Genomic DNA, 15,974 nt, shown 5'->3' with positions numbered 1-15,974 from the left:
AACTCTTGTAAAATATTTTATTTTATTTCTATTCTTATACTCAAGTACCTATTCTAACCAGCTCTTAGAAAACAAAGCCAACTGGTGATTCTTTTTCTTTTAATTTATACGCAATATTTTTACGTATTATGGGACACAGAATGACTTTTTTCTTTTGTTTCAGAATTAATTTCACATTGATAAAAGCCACCAAAAACATTTGCATTTTTTGCATGTTACAACACAACACTTCCTGCTTATTTCTATAACTGAAAAAACAGTTCAGTTCTTCAAGGTAAAGCAAAATGGTTTAATTAATGATTGCTTAAAGATTTTAAATGCAGACATAGACATATGGCTTCATAATTAACATCATAGATAGTCCATTACAAAACTAGTTCCTGATCATTTAGTAACCATTTATAAAGATGTACTCTCAATATTGTACTGGTCAATTGGAATACAGCAGAAAAATTAACACAGCTCAGAAATATTGACCAAACATTTTTGCTGCATATTAAAATGTGTTGTATTCTCACTTTAGCAGCACTTATATTAAAAAGTATGGTAATTACAGCATACATGTAAGGTTCTAACTGGCCTTTATTAACTATAAATTTGTTTTCAAATAATTTTGACTAGTTATCTGGAAATTATAACTATTTAAAATCAAATGATTGCTGTTTTTATGTTTATACAAAATAATTTTTCAAAAAAAATCAACTAAAATGAAAAATTCAAATAAGTTCATTGGCAATAAAAAAGAATGGCTTGCTCATCTTCTGTAGTAGTTGATTACAAACTCATGTACATAAAAAGTGACCTTAAAGTCTATGCTACAAGGGGACCAAATCATCATAAAGATTAGTTTATGCCAAGCACCAGTGGCTCATGCCTGTAATCCTAGCTACTCACGTGGCAGAGATCAAGAGGATCACAGCTCAAAGCCAGTCCAGGCAGATAGTTTGAGAGACCCTATCTCGAAAAAAAACCCTTCACAAAAAAGGTCTGGTGGAGTGGCTTGAGGTGTAGACTCTGAGTTCAAGCCCCAGTACTGAAAAAAAAAAATAGTTTTGAAGATCAATCTTAAATATTTTATAACATATCAGGATATATGGTCTAATTATTCTTTCAGTTTGCAGAACAATAAAACCAAATAATTAATCTTATTACCTGAGTTGAAGATTCTGATAACTAAGTAGGTCGAAATTTGACCTAAGGCATAGTTCACTTGACTAGGTAGTGCAGAAAGTTTTAAGTTGAGTTTGGCTTCTTTAAAGTGCAAATAGATTTTAAATGTCTGTGATTGGGAATGTTAAATTACAGCAATTTTGACAGCAGATATCTATGCCAGGGAAACAATATTTGGTCTGCTATAAGGGACAAAAAGAGATGAGAGATATATTAAATAAAAACTGTGTTAGGGAAAAGAAGAGCCTGGTCCCCAAAACAAAAGGGCTATTAATTGAAGAGAGCAGAGTGTGGTGTTACTCTTTATTGGCACTTCAAGGCACCATCCCTATTACTATGAATAATGTAAGAGCATCCCATTCTTATGCATTACAATCATTACATATATATGAATGCATAGAAAATACCCTGGGTGCGATAAATTCATTAAGTCACAGCATGCATAAATTGTTTTTACTTTAACTGCTCATTTGTACACAAACAATTTTTAGGGGTGGTGATGCTGGAATACAGGTCCACACTTGCTAGCCAGGTGCTTTACCACTTAAGCCTCACCCCCAGCCCTTTTTGTTCTTAGTTACTTTTCAGATAGGGTCCTGCACTTTTTCCCAGGCCAGCTTGGACCACATCCTCCTATTTACTTCTTTCACAAGCTGAGATGATAGGCTTGTTGGTTGAGATGGGGTCTCACTAACTTTTTGCCCAGACTGGCCTTGAAATGCAATGCTCTTAATCTCCCCCTCTAGAGTAGTTGGGATTACTGGTATGAGCCACTGTGCCCAGCCTCTTGAACACATTTTCATTAAGCATACTAGCACTTTCCAAATGATGTAAGAAAAACCTGGTTGTAGTACTTTATTATTTTGCTTAATTACATTTAATAAAAAGAAGTTTGCTTTGTCACCTATTTTAACAATGTACAGATGCACTTATCAAAACTTAAAAGGTTATAAATTTCCTGTGAGGACACATTTACTTTTTGTCATTGGTGTGTATTTGCAAATATTCTAAAATTGCAAATAGAAGTTTTGTGGTCAGGCAGAGAAAAGAGTTTGAAGTCTACCAGAGTGATGTTGTTGTGCTGACACAAGCACCAGTCAGTGGGAGGTAGGAGTTTATCAATGAATAGCCTCACAGCCATCCTTTCCTGTGGTCTTGAACTGGGAATCATGCCTTCATAAGTTTTGAAGTTTGCATTGACTGGATTTATCAGCATTTGGGGTCTTTCAACAGTAAAAGAGTCAAACATTAGGGAAACTGAAGGGTCACATCTCCAGGGCATGAGAAAATTGAAATATCCCAGTTAGCATCACTGATAGGACCTATAGAAACAATGTGGAAGCCAGCAACTAGGTGCAGTCGCCACTCTCTGCTATGTGGTAAGATATGCCCACATATGTAAAGTTATACCCCTCCCTAAGAAAATACCCCCCAGTAATTCTATTAGAGGGAAGGCCATTCTTCACCTTTTCATCTAGCAAAGCTTTTGCATTTTCTGTTGCTTAATTGTAGGTTCATCCTCCTATGAATCTGGTAGCACCCCAATAATATCAAGCAAGGAAGGCATAACCATGTTCATATTTAATTAATGTAACAGGCATGACTAGCACATTTGGGCAGACACATTTAATATGTGAATTTCTTATATCTGCAAAGACTGCTGCTGGTGCTGTGACATTTCAGTATATATACACAGTGTGTAGTGATCAGATCTAGGTAATAGATAATCTGTTACCCAGGCATTATTCATGTGTTTGTGTTGGTAGGCATGCTCTGTACTAGATATTTGGAAATACACCATTAATTGTTGTGGGCTATCGTTATTCTATTCATCCTACTTTTGTAGAACAGTAGAGGTTTTTCCTCCTACCCAACCGCAACCTTACCCATTGCCCTGGTGAATTTTTCAATTACTTTTTTCTTTTTGTAGATGTTATTTTAATAGAAAAATCTTTAAATCCCTTCAGGTTTCTTCTCCCAAAATTAAATGTACCTTAATGTTTTTGTTTGCAGAATATCATCTTACTTCGGAATTGTTCACCTTGTTCAATTTTATGGTCTCATCCATCTTCTTCGAAATATATATCATAGGAAAACTAGGAAAAGCACATTTCTTCCAGCTGGCTGTCACTCACAAGGGATACACAGTCACAGAGCATTTTGCTGCCCTTGGCAAACTCCACCCAATAGGACCAGCTGGCTTTGCATAAAAACAAACATGGTAGAGTGGGTGCACCCTAGAAAGGTAACTTAAAAAATGAAAAGAAAAAATGATGGCACTTCTAATTTACCCAGTTGAAGCACTTGATACATCTAACCTTTAAAAAAGTACACTTCATTTAAACATCTGCTATCCAGTATAGGAGGAGCCCTGGTACTCTGTCTGATGGCATCACTGATGACATAAAAATTCTTTTGATGTGTCCACTTGTGCAGAGATCCGATGGGTCTGAACTCTCTTAATTAGATGGCATGATGTTACAGAAATCTGAGAATATGATAGGGTGTAAATAGTTTTATAAGAGGACTACATTATACAAGGTTTCTAGGAAGCCACATTTTCCCAGTATATAAATGTTGTCTTTGTGTAAGTGGAGTGCTTGGGTAGAAATGGCAATGCTACCATAGTGATTAAAAAGATTTAATGCCCTCCTGTTCCCCGATTTTGTAGAAGAAAAAAGAAAAAAATGACATTTTTGCTTGTTTGTGATAAAGGTAGCTACACAGGGAGTTTCCTTGTGATATTTCCATGTATATGTGTATTATAACCCCAATTTGCTCATCTCCTCTCTTTTTCTTCATTCTACCTTAGTCCCTTTCTTGTGGTGGTTTCAGCTGGTTTAAGAATTCTATATTCATGCATACATAGAGAGTATATCAGGTCCTGCCCCGGAAGGGGGTGGTGCCAGTAGGAGGGAGGAGGAGGTGGGGAAGGGGATAGGAAGGTGAATACGGTGCAAAAACTGCATAGACAAGTATGTAAAGACAAAAATGATACCTGTTGAAACTATTCCAGGAATGGGGGGGTGATAAAGGAGAGCTGTGGAGAACATGAATTCAAGTATCACTTTTTAAAATATTTTTTATTCATTTATTCATATGTGCATACATTGTTTAGGCCATTTCTCCCCCGTCTCCCACCCCTTCCCTCTCTCCCCCACCCACCTCTCTTCCAGGCAGAACCTGTTCTGCCCTTTTTTCCAATTTTGTTGAAGAGAAGGCATAAGCAAATATAAGAAAGACAAAGTGTTTTTGCTAGTTGAGATAAGGACAGCTATACAGAGAGACTCCTAGCATTGCTTCCCTGCACAAGTGTGTTACAACCTGAATTGATTCATCTCTACCAGACCTCTTCACTAGTTCTCAGTCACCTTCCCATATTGACCTCTGTCATTTTAAGGTTACTGTATTATTTCCTCTGCAGTGGGTACATCAAACACTTTCAAGTTTTGGGTTTCCTACTTATCCCCATTCCAGTATATGTGCTCTCCCCTTAACGTGTGACCCAAGTCCAACAACATTGCTGCATTTGCCCTAGATCTAAAGTCCTCATATGAGGGAGAACATATGATTTTTGATCTTCTGAGCCTGGCTAACCTCACTCAGGATGATGTTCTCCAGTTCCATCCATTTACTTGCAAGTGATAAGATTTCATTTTTCTTCATGGCTGAGTAAAATTCCATTGTGCATAAATACCACATTTTCTTGATCCATTTGTCAGTAGTGGGGCATCTTGGCTGTTTCCATAACTTGGCTATTGTAAATAGCCCTGCAAAAAACATGGGTGTACAGGTGCCTCTGCAGTAACCTGAGTCACATTCCTTTGGGTATATCCCCAAGAGAGGGATTGTTGGATCATATGACAGATCTATGTTTATTTTTTTAAGAAGCCTCCATATTGTTTTCTAGAGTGGTTGCACTAGCTTGCATTCCCACCGGCAGTGTATGAGGGTTCCTTTTTCCCCACATCCTTGCCAACATCTCTGTCGTTGGTGGTGTTTTTGATGATGGCTATTCTAACAGGGATGAGGTGGAATCATAGTGTGGTTTTAATTTACATTTCCTTTATGGCTAGAGATGGTGAGCACATTTTTGATAGATTATGGGAACTTTTGTAAATGCCACAATGTACCCCACCCAGCACAACAATAAAAAACACAAGAGCATCCATCAGAGTCACCACTACACAATGCTGTAGAGCCTTACAGTCTCATAGGTTTCCTTTTTATATCTTTTTTTTTTAATTTAAATTTTTTTTTTCATAAAAGTACAACAGACTTATTTTGTGTTAAGCATTTTTTTTTCATTTTTCTTTTATTATTCATAAGCGCATACAAGGCTTGGTTCATTTCTCCCCCCTGCCCCCACCCCCTTCCTTACCACCCACTCCGCCCCTTCCCTCTCCCCCCCCCAATACCCAGCAGAAACTATTTTGCCCTTATTTCTAATTTTTTTGTAGAGAGAGTATAAGCAATAATAGGAAGGAACAAGGGTTTTTGCTGGTTGAGATAAGGATAGCTATACAGGGCATTGACTCACATTGATTTCCTGTGCATGGGTGTTACCTTCTAGGTTAATTCTTTTTCATCTAACCTTTTCTCTAGTACCTGTTCCCCTTTTCCTATTGGCCTCAGTTGCTTTAAGGTATCTGCTTTAGTTTCTCTGCGTTAAGGGCAACAAATGCTAGCTAGTTTTTTAGGTGTCTTACCTATCCTCACCCCTTCCTGGTGTGCTCTCGCTTTTATCATGTGCTCATAGTCCAATCCCCTTGTTGTGTTTGCCCTTGATCTAATGTCCACATATGAGGGAGAACATACGATTTTTTGTCTTTTGGGCCAGGCTAACCTCACTCAGAATGATGTTCTCCAATTCCATCCATTTACCAGCGAATGATAACATTTCATTCTTCTTCATGGCTGCATAGAATTCCATTGTGTATAGATACCACATTTTCTTAATCCATTCATCAATGGTGGGGCATCTTGGCTGTTTCCATAGCTTGGCTATTATGAATAGTGCTGCAATAAACATGGGTGTGCAGGTGCCTCTGGAGTAACAGTCTTTTGGGTATATCCCCAAGAGTGGTATTACTGGATCAAATGGTAAATCCATGTTTAGCTTTTTAAGTAGCCTCCAAATTTTTTTCCAGAGTGGTTGTACTAGTCTACATTCCCACCAACAGTGTAAGAGGGTTCCTTTTTCCCCGCATCCTCGCCAACACCTGTTGTTGGTGGTGTTGCTGATGATGGCTATTCTAACAGGGGTGAGGTGGAATCTTAGTGTGGTTTTAATTTGCATTTCCTTTATTGCTAGAGATGGTGAGCATTTTTTCATGTGTTTTCTGGCCATTTGAATTTCTTCTTTTGAGAAAGTTCTGTTTAGTTCACTTGCCCATTTCTTTATTGGTTCATTAGTTTTGGGAGAATATAGTTTTTTAAGTTCCCTATATATTCTGGTTATCAGTCCTTTGTCTGATATATAGTTGGCAAATATTTTCTCCCACTCTGTGGGTGTTCTCTTCAGTTTAGAGGCCATTTCTTTTGATGAACAGAAGCTTTTTAGTTTTATGAGGTCCCATTTATCTATGCTATCTCTTAGTTGCTGTGCTGCTGGGGTTTCATTGAGAAAGTTCTTACCTATACCTACTAACTCCAGAGTATTTCCTACTCTTTCCTGTATCAACTTAAGAGTTTGGGGTCTGATATTAAGATCCTTGATCCACTTTGAGTTAATATTGGTACAGGGTGATATACATAGATCTAGTTTCAGTTTTTTGCAGACTGCTAACCAGTTTTCCCAGCAGTTTTTGTTGAAGAGGCTGCTATTTCTCCATCGTATATTTTTAGCTCCTTTGTCAAAGATAAGTTGCTTATAGTTGTGTGGCTTCATATCTGGGTCCTCTGTTCTGTTCCACTGGTCTTCATGTCTGTTTTTGTGCCAGTACCATGCTGTTTTTATTGTTATTGCTTTGTAATATAGTTTGAAGTCAGGTATTGTGATACCTCCTGCATTGTTCTTTTGACTGAATATTGCCTTGGCTATTCATGGCCTCTTGTGTTTCCATATAAATTTCACAGTAGATTTTTCAATCTCTTTAATGAATGTCATTGGAATTTTGATGGGAATTGCATTAAACATGTAGATTACTTTTGGGAGTATAGACATTTTTACTATGTTGATTCTACCAATCCATGAGCATGGGAGATCTCTCCACTTTCTATAGTCTTCCTCAATCTCTTTCTTCAGAAGTGTATAGTTTTCCTTGTAGAGGTCTTTCACTTCTTTTGTTAGGTTTACACCTAGGTATTTGATTTTGTTTGAGGCTATTGTAAATGGAATTGTTTTCATACATTCTTTTCCTGTTTGCTCATTGTTAGTGTATAGAAATGCTAATGATTTTTCTATGTTGATTTTATATCCTGCTACCTTGCTATAGCTATCGATGATGTCTAGAAGCTTCTGAGTAGAGTTTTTTGGGTCTTGAAGGTATAGGATCATGTCGTCTGCAAATAGGGATATTTTGACAGTTTCTTTACCTATTTGTATTCCTTTTATTCCTTCTTCTTGCCTAATTGCTCTGGCTAGGAATTCCAGTACTATGTTGAATAGGAGTGGAGATAGTGGGCATCCTTGTCTGGTTCCTGATTTTAGAGGGAATAGTTTTAGTTTTTCTCCATTAAGTATAATGCTGGCTGTAGGTTTGTCATATATAGCTTTTATAATGTTGAGGAACTTTCCTTCTATTCCTAGTTTTCTTAGAGCTTTTATCATGAAATGATGCTGGATCTTATCAAAGGCTTTTTCTGCATCTATTGAGATGATCAAGTGGTTTTTGTCTTTGCTTCTGTTAATGTGGTTTTTTATTACGTTTATTGATTTTCATATGTTGAACCACCCCTGCATCCCTGGGATGAAACCTACTTGGTCGTGGTGAATAATCTTTTTGATGTGTTGTTGAATTCGGTTTGCCATTATTTTGTTGAGGATTTTTGCACCAATGTTCATTAAGGAGATTGGCCTATAATTCTCCTTTTTGGAGGTGTCTTTTCCTGGTTTTGGGATAAGTGTAATACTGGCTTCATAAAATGTGTTTGGCAGTTTTCCTTCCCTTTCTATTTTGTGGAACAGTTTAAGGAGGGTTGGTATCAGTTCTTCTTTAAAGGTCTGATAGAATTCAGCAGAGAATCCATCAGGTCCTGGACTTTTCTTTTTGGGGAGACTCTTGATTGCTGCTTCAATTTCATTTTGTGTTATAGGTCTATTCAGGTGATTAATTTCCTCATGGTTCAGTTTTGGATGATCATATGTATCTAGAAATCTGTCCGTTTCATTTAGATTTTCAAATTTATTTGAATATAGGTTCTCAAAGTAGTCTCTGATGATTTCCTGGACTTCCATGGTTTTTGTTGTTATCTCCCCTTTTGCATTCCTAATTCTACTAATTTGGGTTTTTTCTCTCCTCATTTTAGTCAGGTTTGCCAGGGGTCTATCGATCTTGTTTATTTTTTCAAAGAACCAACTTTTTGTTTCATTAATTCTTTGGTTTTTTTGGTTTCTATTTCGTTGATTTCAGCTCTCATTTTTATTATTTCTCTCCTTCTATTTGTTTTGGGATTTGCTTGTTCTTGTTTTTCTAGGAGTTTGAGATGTATCATTAGGTCATTGATTTGGGATCTTTCAATCTTTTTAATATATGCACTCATGGCTATAAACTTTCCTCTCAAGACTGCCTTTGCTGTGTCCCATAGGTTCCGGTAGGTTGTGTTTTCATTTTCAATGAAGTCAATTTTCATTGACTTCCAGGAACTTTTTAATTTCCTCTTTTATTTCATCAATGATCCATTGTTCATTAAGTAATGAGTTATTTAGTTTCCAGCTGTTTGCATGTTTTTTGTCTTTACTTTTGTTGTTGAGTTCTACTTTTACTGCATTGTGGTCAGATAGTATGCACGGTATAATTTCTATTTTCTTATATTTGCTGAGGCTTGCTTTGTGCCCTAGGATGTGATCTATTTTGGAGAAGGTTCCATGGGCTGCTGAGAAGAAGGTATATTGTGTAGAGGTTGGATGAAATGTTCTGTAGACATCTACTAGGTCCATTTGATCTATTGCATATTTTAGATCTTGGATTTCTTTATTAAGTTTTTGTTTGGATGACCTATCTATTGATGATAATGGGGTGTTAAAGTCTCCCACAACCACTGTGTTGGCGTTTATATATGCTTTTAGGTCTTTCAGGGTATGTTTGATGAAATTGGGTGCGTTGACATTGGGTGCGTACAGATTGATGATTATTATTTCCTTTTGGTCTATTTCCCCTTTTATTAGTATGGAATGTCCTTCTTTATCTCATTTGATCAATGTAGGTTTGAAGTCTACTTTGTCAGAAATAAGTATTGCTACTCCTGCCTGTTTTCGGGGGCCATTGGCTTGGTAAATCTTCTTCCAGCCTTTCATCCTAAGCATATGCTTATTTCTGTCGGTGAGATGAGTCTCCTGTAAGCAACAAATTGTTGGATCTTCTTTTTTAATCCATTTTGTCAAACGGTGTCTTTTGATGGGTGAATTAAGTCCAGTAACATTAAGCATTAGTACTGATAGGTATGTGGTGATTCCTGCCATTTAGTTGTCTTAGTTGTTTGAAGGTTTGATTGTGTGTACCTAAGTTGAGGTTACTCTCTACTGTCTTGCTTTTTCTTATCCTGTGGTTTGGTGCTGCCTGCCTTTTCATGGTTAAGTTGGGTGTCACTTTCTGTGTGCAGAATCCCTTGCAGAATCTTTTGTATTGGTGGCTTTGTGGTCACATATTGTTTTAGTTTCTGCTTTTCATGGAAGACTTTTATTGCTCCATCTATTTTGAATGATAGCTTTGCTGGGTAGAGTATCCTGGTGTTGAAGTTATTTTCATTCAGTGCCCGGAAGATCTCACCCCACACTCTTCTTGCTTTTAATGTTTCTGTTGAGAAGTCTGCTGTGATTTTGATGGGTTTACCTTTGTATGTTACTTGTTTTTTCTCTCTTACAGCCTTCAATATTCTTTCCTGAGTTTCTGAACTTGTTGTTTTAATGATGATATGTCATGGAGTAGTTCTATTTTGATCTGGTCTGTTTGGTGTCCTGGAGGCCTCTTGCATCTGTATGGGAATATCTTTCTCTAGATTTTGGAAATTTTCCGTTATTATTTTGTTGAATATATTACGCATTCCCTTTGCTTGCACCTCTTCTCCTTCTTCAATGCCCATGATTCTCAAGTTTGGTCTTTTGATGGAGTCAGTGAGTTCTTGCATTTTCTTTTCACAGGTCTTGAGTTGTTTAATTAATAGTTCTTCGGTTTTTCCTTTAATTACCATTTCATCTTCAAGTTCTGAGATTCTGTCTTCTGTTTGTTCTGTTCTGCGGGATTGGCCTTCCATTTTGTTTTGCAGTTCTGTTTTGTTCTTTTTTCTGAGGTTTTCCATATCCTGGCAGTTTTCCTCTTTTATGTTGTCTGTTTTTGTCCGGAGTTCATTTATCCATTTATTCATTGTGTTCTCTCTTTCACTTTGGTGTTTATACAGTGCTTCTATGGTTTCCTTTATTTCTTCTTTTGCTTTTTCAAATTCTCTATTTTTGTTGTCTTGGAATTTCTTGAGTGTCTCCTGTACATTTTGGTTGACCATATCCAGTATCATCTCTATAAAATTCTCATTGAGTACCTGTAGTATGTCTTCTTTTAAATTATTCTTGTGGGCTTCATTGGGTTCTTTGGCATTTTGTTGGAGTCTGGATCTGAGTATCTGTTTTCTTCATTTCCCTCTGGTTCCTGTACTAATTTTTTGCTGTGGGGAAACTGGTTTCCCTGTTTTTTCTGTCTTCCCATCATTGTCCTTGGTGTTGTTACTGTCCCTGTACTGCGTGCAATTAAGTATTTTCTAGCTTGTAATAATAACAATGGTAATATTTAGAATGGAAGGGTGAGAGGAGATGGAAAGCAAGAAGTTAAAGAAAAGGGAAAAGCAAATAAACAGACAAGTAGGAGAAAACAAAACATGGAATCAAACAAGAAAGTTTCAAAGGTATAAACAGGGAGCATTGGTGTACTAATCGACAGTAAGCTGAACAGGCATTAGAGAGACAGAGAGAGGATTGAAAATAAAAAATAAAAAGAATAAAGATAAGAATAAACATAAAAAATAAGTAAATGAAAGAAATATATATATATATATATAAATAAAATAAAACAAAATGAAAAATTAAAAATTAAAAAAAAAAAACCTCCTAGTTCAAATGCAATGAAATTTCAGTGTTAATAATTTGGGTGTCCGTCTCAGTCTCCAATCCTGGAGATGGTGCCTCAGATGTTGTTCTGCAGTTGTCTCATCAAAGGGGATGCATAAAGTAGAACAAAACTTGTCTGTGTCCTTCCAAGCCATCTGGGCATGGGCGACTGGTCGCCCAGGGGCCCTCCTGGTTTCTCCATTTAAGGTGAAGTGGAGATTCTCTGCGCCGGCTGGAGGTGTGGAATGGTCAAAGTTTTGTCTCTTCTCAGTGGTTTTGCCTGCAAGGTGTGTCTCCAACGTCTCTCCAAGATTCACTATAGGAGGCACACTTTCTGCTTCCTCCCTCTAGCTGCCATCTTGGAATCTTTCTCACATATTTTTAACAAATCATTTAATCTCTGTTAGCCAGCAGTTATCAAAAATGTTCTTTTGAACCTTTTTACAATTTTTTTAGGCCCTTCACTAACATTAGTCATAGTAATGAGGTTTTTCTAAAGTTATAACCATTTAGTAATATCTTCTAGTACTGGTCTCTCTTTTAAGAAAACTAACATTTTTGTCACTTGGTTAATGTTTCTCTGAAAGTCTTTCAAGTGAAATGCTTAACCCAGATAATATCTAGATTCATCTCTCAGGCCAAACATTGTTTTGACATCTGAATTATCCAATTAAGTTATCTACACTGATCAACTTGGGTAAATTAGCCATAAATCACTGGTTAAATGTTCTGACCTGAGGCTATCTTGACATATAAGTGACTGAACCACTGTATACTTTGTTTTTTCAATAATTGATCAGTTGATCCCTTGTGAATCTTATCACCCCATACTGAGATTGGTCGAACACCAAGATCTCCCAACATCATACCAGTGACCCTGGGTTCAGCCCACTACTTCCACTTATAGTTTTGTGGCCTTGTGATCAATTGGTACATGTGGCTATATCTTTGATAAAAGAAGTTCAGCATCTCCTGAAAAGTAGATGAAAAGTAGGAGACACTCCTACTTTTGATTATAGCCATTCTTTATACCAGAATTTTCATTCTATCAGTCACCTGGTATCCTCAAAATTCAGTTTCCTAACAGGTTATGCCTATCTCCAATTTTTTATTTTCATAAAAGTACAACAGACTTATTTTGTGTTAAGCATTTTTTAAATGGTGTATTTAACAAGTTACCAGCCAGAGTAATATCTTAACTTATATGCATATAATACATTAATAATAATTGGTTCATAATTAAGATTCTGCTGGAAAGATAAAGAAATACTTCCTGAAGTGTATGATAAAAATTGAATTAAATTTTTTTTCTTTTATTATTCATATGTGCATACAAGGCTTGGTTCATTTCTCCCCCCTGCCCCCACCTCCTCCCTTACCACTCACTCCACCCCCTCCCTCTCCCCCCCACCCCCTCAATACCCAGCAGAAACTATTTTGCCCTTTTTATATCTTGAGTCTTTCACTCAGTGTCATACTGGCGATTATTCATCTATGTTATGCGTGAACTTCATTTTCATTGCTGAATTCTATTCCACTATATAGTATAAAATTTATAAAATTTATTTATTTACTCTACAGTTGACAATCTCCTGGATTGCTATCAGTTTAGGAATTCAAATGGAGAAATGTAAAGCGAGCTTACTTTGGAAATAACCATAATGATCTTTGTTAGTCATTCCAAAATTTCTGAGTGTATACTCAGAAATACTGTGTGATGTATACTGATCTGTTTTTGTATGGTACATTAAAATACATGATATTGGAAAAAAGATTTAGTGCCTTGGGGGGAGAAAAATTCATGCATTTAAGCCAGTCTGGAGCTGGATTAACATAATCCCCTCTCTGTAGTCTCCTGAGGTGCAGCAGTATGGATGCAGATGTGTACCTAATATAGGTGAAGAGACAAAGTCACCAAAGAATTGTGAGAATTGATGGCTTAATCTCACTATAAATATTCTGTTATCATTATCCACATTCCCTTTTATCGTACTTATTTCGCATTACTTACTACACATTAGTGTTGTGACAGTGATCAATAAGAGCCTCCTATGTGCTGTTAGTCCTCAGGCTTGCCCAGCTCTGCAGCCTTATCCCCATCAAGTCACAATCATTAGGGCCCTCAAGAACCTGAGAGCTTAGCTGGTGCTCAGCATTTAACTGTAAGGTTTTCAAGTGAGATTATTTAAATCAGCTACTTCTCTATCCAGGCTATATGAACTGTGTAAGTTTTCTTTTAAATAGTCAAGCTTCTCCCACTACATTTTTAAATGAGTCTTTTTCTTTTTTCAATTTAGTGCCCCCAAAATGTAAAAACACAGAAAAGAATAAAAGAATAAAGTAAAATCTTCCATAAAACTGCAACATATGTTGATTTTCTTCTAGGCATGTTTCTGTATATTTATATACATTTATATGCATATAGGTATATGTAAATACTCACATTGATATATAATATGCACATTTTACATATTTGACCTCTATTGTGTAACATTTCCTCATCATTTTCCCTACTTGTCACATAATACACATTTACATCACTAAATATGATTTATAATATTTCATAAACAGACACATTCATTCCTCTGCTCTTAAGCATTTAGGATATTTCCACATGTTTGTGACTATACATAATACAATGCATATTTTTATATAAAATTTTACTTCCCCTTCTTCCTACTTTTTTCTGAGTACATTCTGGACTCCAAACTCAGCTCATATACTCCCTAAATATTCACTCTATTCAAATAAGTGGCTACCTAGTTAATAGCAATTATCTTTCATCTACAGAGAGCTGTACTTGTGGAAAATTGAAAAGCTGATTAGGCTACAATTCTTCCTCAGTTAAGCATAATTTCACCAGAAATAATAGTAGTTAATTCACTTAGGTGGTCTTAAGTAAAACCTAATTCCTAAATACGAAATGACTGCTACTGAACAATTTTAGATGTATTTTAGAAATTAAGTATGAAAATTCTTGAATTAATGGATAAAGTATGCTATAACTTAGTATTTAGCCTGATAGAAAATCTGAAATAATTGTATAGCTCAAAGTAATACAATTCATTCTCAGACTTTTCATTCTCCATAGAAAGTGGAAAAATGAAAAACAAAAATCTCCTCAAAGTTAAAAACAAAACATAGAAACAAAAGGACTTTTTGATTTTTGGGAAAAAAATCTTTTACTCAACATGATTTATATTATCAGTTTCAAAAATGTGAAATATTTTATGTTATCTGAAAATCATTACCAAAAAATAAAAAGTCAGCCAACCAAACAAAAGCAAAAACTCTTTGGTTCAGCCCTGCTCTCCAAACTTTTTGGCTTTTATATGGAAAGAGCTAGGAAGGAGCACTGATTATGTTAGGATTTGTAATTCTGGGCCGTTGGTTTGTGCTAGCCTAGCTCTAATGCCTTTATCTGTGCAATGGCTGCCATGAGACTTGAATGTGAAGCCCCCAGGATAGTGCTCAATGTCAGCTCCTCCTGGCTCCTGCTTTTAAATGAGAATGTCTGATTACTTCAAAAGATGAATTTTTAAAGTAATTACTCAAAGTCATCAAGTAAAACTGTGCTAGTAGGTGGTTAGTATTTTCCTGTAAAATCATAAACACAGAGATAACCTGACAGATGATTAATAATACACCAAGCAAAACATGAAAAATTAAAATTATATGGTTTGTTCCATAGTCAAAGGCCTCAAAATCAGAGAAGCTGATGATGTTACTCTCTGTCCAAGCCTGAGGGTCTGAGAAACTGGGGGCTGCTGGTACAAGTTCCAGAGTCCAAACGTCAGAAAACTTGGGGTTCTTGTGTCAAAACGCAAGACAAAAAGGGTGTCCCAGCTTCAGGAGAAAGAGAAAGTTCTCTCTGAACCTCCAGCCAATGGGATGATGCTTACCCAATGGGGAAAAGATCTTCGGTACTTTATCACCTCACATACCATTTTAAAACAGCAAACCTCATGTCTTCAGGATATACTGATTTTTTTTTATGAGTAGTTGCTTTATTGTTCAGAAATAATTAAAACAATAACTTACATTTGTATAACAATTTATAGTTTCAAATACTGTCCTATTTAGCTTGCTCGATTCTCTTCATCAACATCCCAGAAGCTCATGGAACGTGAATGATCTGTCTGAGGCTGAATAGCTAATACTAAAGACTCTCAGGTCTTTTAATGATCAAGTAAGGAGAAAAGAGGAACATCAAAAATTAAAATGAGAGATTGTGTAAAAGTTAATGGAAGGGAAAACTTCTGATCAATACTACACTCCTAAATGGTTTTTAACATTAAAAAGCAAAAATTGAAACTAAATGAGCCATGTATGCATCTTTAAAAACTAGAAAAACCATTTCAAAATTAATCAAAATAAGTTAGGAGGCAGACAGTAATAAAGAGAAAGCAAATATTAATGGAATAGAAAACACAAGAAGTAAAATACTAAAGCCAGTACCAAAAAACTCAGCTGGTTCTGTTGAGGACAAGAGCAATCTACTTAAAGAGACATCCACGGCCAACTTGAGGAAGGGAAAAATAAAGTG

At 36.2% G+C, this 15,974-nt stretch overlaps 1 protein-coding gene and 1 pseudogene across 6 annotated transcripts in view; one reads left to right on the top strand and one right to left on the bottom strand.

Moving 5' to 3' along the window:
- Positions 1–15,974, top strand: part of Znf385b (zinc finger protein 385B) — a 383,429-nt gene that overhangs the window by 171,391 nt on the left and 196,064 nt on the right. The window lies entirely within an intron of this gene.
- Positions 2,153–2,819, bottom strand: LOC109694169 (acyl-protein thioesterase 1 pseudogene; annotated as a pseudogene).

Source organism: Castor canadensis, chromosome 4 (assembly GCF_047511655.1).
Source record: "Castor canadensis chromosome 4, mCasCan1.hap1v2, whole genome shotgun sequence".
In the NCBI taxonomy this organism is placed as follows: Eukaryota; Metazoa; Chordata; class Mammalia; order Rodentia; family Castoridae; genus Castor; species Castor canadensis.
The sequence above is the reverse complement of the archived record's forward strand: the minus strand, read 5'-3'. Positions and strand labels throughout refer to the sequence as shown.